This window comes from Euphorbia lathyris, chromosome 4, assembly GCF_963576675.1.
Source record: "Euphorbia lathyris chromosome 4, ddEupLath1.1, whole genome shotgun sequence".
In the NCBI taxonomy this organism is placed as follows: domain Eukaryota; kingdom Viridiplantae; phylum Streptophyta; class Magnoliopsida; order Malpighiales; family Euphorbiaceae; genus Euphorbia; species Euphorbia lathyris.
Genome location: NC_088913.1, coordinates 69,707,638 through 69,713,637, shown reverse-complemented (window position 1 = coordinate 69,713,637; position 6,000 = coordinate 69,707,638).

Here is a 6,000-nt window from a genome sequence, read left to right as displayed (position 1 = left end):
ATATAATCAAAGAATTTTCAGAAATTAACATCTTAGGATTTATACAGGTATTCTGTAAAATTGAGGTTTTTCACGATCATGCTTTTTATTGTGAAATTATAGTTCAAATGAAGTTATTGACTATGCTTATATGTGAATTACAGATTTTACTTGGTTATGTTGATTTAAGGTTTCATTGGTTGATTAACTTTGGAATTTTTATGGATTAAGGATTGATATTTTGGAGAATGGAAAAATTATGAGTTTGATTATGAACAATTGAAATATATACATATATACATATATGTTTTTGGTTTCAATATATATATATTGAATAAAATGTTTGATATCCATTAAGAGTAGTCCGGTTGGGTGGTTTTGAATCTAAATACCATATTTAGTGAGAAATATGGCATGTGTACACAGTCTGAAGACCTATCGGGTATGGCAGAGAAGTGTCGGGTAAGACCATATGGGATAGGCAATGTTAAAGAGACGTCTCGTATATGTTATGAATTGTGATTGAATTATAAAGGGATGAACTCAAGAATGGATACAAGATTATATATTTTTAGTTTTTGGTTTAGCACTTTGACTATATTATGAACTTAAGTTTGAGTATATTTTATAAGGTTTTGATTAAATCATTTATAAATGTATATATGTAGCTATGTTAAGTAAAGTTGGTTTTTATAGCTGATAGTTTCTTATTGAGATTTTTGTCTCATTTTTCCAAATGTTTTTAATGTTTTTTTTAGGCGAAGAAGTACAAGGTACCGAGAGGGGTACTCGATCCTAGGGCGAGGTTCGGTTACAGCTACGAGGTTCAAGTTGTTTCTAGGGTATTGGATCCATTTTGTTCATGTACATATGTTGATAGTATATGTTTAAGGACACTTGTATAACTTGTTTTTGGTAGTGTCTTTTTGTTTGGTATGTATTATCTACATGTATATATATAATTAGCTGAAGTTGAGAACTTGCGGAGTAGTGTTGTAACTGTCACACCCGACCCTAGATGACCTCAATCGGCATCGGGCGTGAAAATAGAAAGACCACAATCAACACTTAAATGTAATAGAAGTGCCAAATACCACCCAACATAACCAAATCTCTAAATTACTGCAAAGGCAAATGTCCTAACTAAAGACAAACTCGATGACTTGATACTCCATCCTTGTTTATCAACCATTAACTTCTCCTATACCTTGCTCTTTCTCGCCTAAAATATTAAAACATTTAAAAAGGTGAGACAGAAATCTCAGTAAGTAATTATCAACTACATAAAATACTTATACTCAAAATAACTATATTTATAGTTTAATTTCCAAATGCATTCTATAAAATTCATATTCTTAAAAATGAACTTTTATGGATTAAACCATAATAAAATACTCAAAATAGTACCTTTAACCAAATATGCAATTTAAAATATCGAGCTTGCTATCATTTCTCAAAATACCATTTACTCAAATCAACCGTAAATCAATAACTACTTCATAAACCGTATTTCGATGAATACTTCATAAATCGTATTCGATAAATACGGTCTATAAACTGTATCTCAATAAATATTTTATAAACTGTATCTCAATAAAATACTGCATAAAATGTATCTCAATAAAGTAATTTATAGACCGTATCCATCCGAGAGATAATCCCCGTATGTATCAATCCCCACAATATAATAGAATCGAGATATCTCATAATTTGTCTATCCCGCATGGTCTTACTCAACACTTTTTTGCCATACCCGATAGGTCTTTCAACTGTGTACACATCCGTATTATTCAACACTTCTTTGCCACCTATCCGGATTACTCTTGATGGATACTAAAAATATTCATAAAATTATAACATGCTCAAATCCGTTTTCACAATCAAATTTCATAATTATTTCATAATCATAAACTGTAAACCATAAACCATTTGGTTTCCGCAAAAGATCCACAATTATTCAAATATTCACTAAAAATTGCTCAAAATATAAAATCATTTAAAATCAAATACTCTTTTAATATGACTAAAAATCAGAAATATATTGATAACTTGCCGGATCCGATTTGATATTCTCTGCCAGAGTTACCTGCAAAACAAAACCGGAGACAGGATCTCCGGAAAAACTCTCCGACGATCAAGTCAGTTTTTGTAAGAAGGTTGGTAATTTGACAATAGTATTGCGGGGAAATTGTGAGCGTACCTTTTTCCCTCGTTCTTAAGGCCTTTTATAGGTGTTTTTTAGGTAACCGCCGAGGACGGTTACTCCTTAGTGGGCCACGTTCTGAGGGCGGTTCCCACTTTTTAGGCCATGTCCCTTTCGTGGCTTTCATGGCAACGAACGTGGTTCTGAGTGGGAGTCTTGATGCTCCGTTTAGGAATTCGGGGCGGTTACTCGCTTCACCCGTTTCCGCTTATTCGGGTCCCATTCGGGGCGGTTACTCGCTGCGCCCGCTTCCTTTATTCGGGTCTCATCCGATCTTAGACCATAGGTCTAAGTATGGGCTGGGCCTGCGAAATGAATATGACCCAGTTTAGCCTCGCGGGTCATCACATGCCTCCCCTTTAGTTTGATACAAGAGCCCTTTAGGGTCTGCTCATAGGGGACGCTTCGTTTTTGCTTGTCTATTCAAAATTCAAAAACTTGTGAATTTTTCCTCTTTCGTTATTTCTTTTCCGGCGTCATCTTTTCCGGCGTTGACCTCTTATTTCTGTTCATTTCTCTGTGTTGTCTTTCCCATGTAAGTTTTCCTCTTCATAATTTGTACCTCGTTCGGCTTTTTACTTCTGTTTATTTCTTTTCCTCAACATGTCGAACCCCGACCTTGACTTCGCACCGTTCGATGAGAGCTACGTCCGTGAGGTTTCTCATGAAGTTGATGAGATGGTTGATGAAGTTTCAACCAGTTCTCATGGGTCTGATTCCCACCCCGCTGACTTCCTCCACCTGGCGAATACAACCGACGAGGGTCTAGGTTTTGACCCTAAGAAGTTGATTCCGCCACCTGTCCCAACCCCCCGTTTGTTACCAAAGAGGGACAGGTCGGGAAGCCTAGTTTGTCGCGAGACCATTGAGGATTTGCGGGTGCAATATCCTTGGCTCCAAGGTCTCGATACCATCATTCCCGGGGAGGATAGAGGACCGGGCGATTACCCAAAGGGGTATTTCACCATTTTCGTCGCCCAGATTATCTGCGGCTTCACTTATCCACTGGCGGATGAGATTGCTTCCATCCTCGGCGGTTACGGAATCGCACCCGGGCAGTTACATCCAAATGGATGGGCCGACTTGACCCTGGATAAATTTCTGGCGGATTGTTTGGAGGTTCCTTTCTCGCTTAAAATTTTCTCCAAGCTTCATCATTTCAAGAGTTCGGCGGGGTATTTCACTTTCATCCGCCAGAGCGGATACTATGGTTTTGACGAGAAACTGAACAAGATCCGCGAGTGGGATCGCTCTTACTTTTTTATCAAGTTTAATGAGGGAAATTCGAACTTCCTTCGCCATTGGGGCCGGCCCAATGTGAAGAGTTTGAACTTCGGTTATCCCAGCGAGGAAGAATCCACCGTCATCAAGTTCCTGAAGAGTACCCCTCCTTTTGTATGGACATATGATCAGGCCTTCCATATGCTAAGGAGCCGAGTAGCGATTGCCTACCGCGAGGGGGATCGCGTGGTCTATATCCCTTATCGCGTTTTTGTACAAGGTACTTTTTATTTCCAAGTTGATGATTTCTTTTAACCCTTTGCAGGGGTGATCCTTTATCTCAAATCGCTGCAGATTGGGAGGCTAAAGCCCTAGCGAGAAGGAAGAAGCGGATGGCGGGAACCGCCTCCGTTGTAGGGGCGGATTCTTCTGGAGGAACGATTCCTTCCATTAAGGCGGCTTCTCCTGTAAGGGCCTCCGTTTCACAAGGTCCCGCTTCTGCCTCCGAGGATCTTCCTTTGATGAGGAAGCGGAAGATAAGTGCGGATACAGAGTCTTCTCGTCCCAAGAAGAAGAACACCTCCGTGTCCCTTACTGTTGGCGGTACACCCGTATCCGCCTCATCCAAAGGAAAGAGCAGTACCCCAATTCATGAGGTATCCTGATCTATTCCCTCTTTCTATATTGCTACTTTTTTCCTCATGAGCTATCTGCTGTTCTCTTGATATTTTTCTTTACGCCTTTGCAGCCAATTCCCGACATCAGCGGATGGTGGACTAGGACCTTTGGCATGGCCGTGAGTTTTTCTTGCAATGACATTGTCTCTTCCATATGCAATGTCCTCGGGCGGCTTCCCTCTGCTTCCCGTGTACGCGAACAAGTACCGCTCCCTACCGCTGTGGAGGGGATCGAGAAGCGTTCTGTAGAGGTATATTGTTGCTTGTCATTCTCTTTCAAGGATCTTGTGTCCATTGTAACCGCCTATTTCTATTCGCCCTTTTTTTTATTCGTGAGCCGTTTTATATGCAGATTATCAATTTCGCTGAGGGCATTCTCTGAAGGGATGCCGAGCGAGCCAAGGAGTTGGAAGGTCTTGGTACTGAATTGGCGACTCAGAAGTCGCTTTATGATGATGTCCAAGGGAAGGTGAAGGTCCTAGAAGGCGCCCTTCAGAAGGCTGTGAGCGAGAAGGAGGAGGCTCTTAAATCTCTTCAGGCTAAGTCCGATGAGCTGCGAACGGCCCTCGATGATCTAGCTGATTCCAAGGAGACACAAAAGAAGAGGGCTGAGGAAATTCTGGCTGAAGACGGTGCCCGCATCTACTGGTATGGGGAGCGGATTCATGCCGCTTATGAGCATGGACATCAGGGTCTCGTACTTAATCGCCCCAAGGTTCCCATCCCTGAAAAGGATTTAACTGAGAAGTGGGACAAGCTGGAAGCCGAGGATGCTGATATGGATGAGGTACTCCTCTTAGATTGGAAGAGTTTTCAGGAATCTCCAATTATCGGCGAGATCCCTACCCAGAATGCGGAAGAAGGGGCACCGCAGGACATCTCTCAGCCTGAGCAAGAGGTACCGCCCTCTGAAGCAGTTATTGATTCGAGGGTTGAGGATTCGCTTGAAGTAGATCTGCCCACTGGAGGAGATGAGGGAGTCGCTGGAGGCGAGGAAAGCAATAGGGGTGAAGGAGAGGAAGCTGTAGCATAGTTTAATTTATATTTGGACTTTTTGTATGTAACAAACTGCCCGTATATATTAATTTTCTTTCACTTGCCGCTTTACCTATACGTGCGATTATTGTCACTTTATTTTCATGTATGATCCTTGCCTTTTGCCGACTTCATACTTGTAATTCTTCATAGTAATTTTTGCTTTCGCTAGGGTGGCCAAACCCTTTTTGTAATTTTTGAGTACTCGTTTATTCGCTTAATTTTATGCCTTACTCTATTATTTTTCTTTCGAAAATAATATAATTATAAGGTTAATCATAAGGTTTTGCGAGTGATGCGTAATCATGCATCCGCCTTTCTTTAATAGGCAACACATTTATGTGTTTTTTGAGTTTAACCCTAAGGGTTTTGCGAGTGATGCGTAATCATGCATCCGCCTTTCTTTAATAGGCAACACATTTATGTGTTTTTTGAGTTTAACCCTAAGGGTTTTGCGAGTGATGCGTAATCATGCATCCGCCTTTCTTTAATAGGCAACACATTTATGTGTTTTTAAGAACAATCCGCATTCGGGCGTAACATATTGAATAAATGTAATAATTGAATACCTTTATTGATAAAGAGAAAAGGTTTATTACATAGGTACACCAACTGTGTGGGATCAAAGCCTCATTAAAACCTTTTATCAGAAAACCCAATGGGAAAAACTCATAAAAGGAAAAAGAGTACTCGTCATTTCCTCGAACTACTCGGCCTTTTTATATAGGCGTAGATTCTCTAGATTCCAGGTGCACGGGAGCTTCTTTCCGCTCATTTCTTCTATTTCAAAAGTGGCTGGTCCCAGCTTCTTGGATACTTTGTATGGTCCGATCCAGTTGACGCCCAGCTTGCCTTTGCCATCTCTGGATTGTATTTTATCCGCTT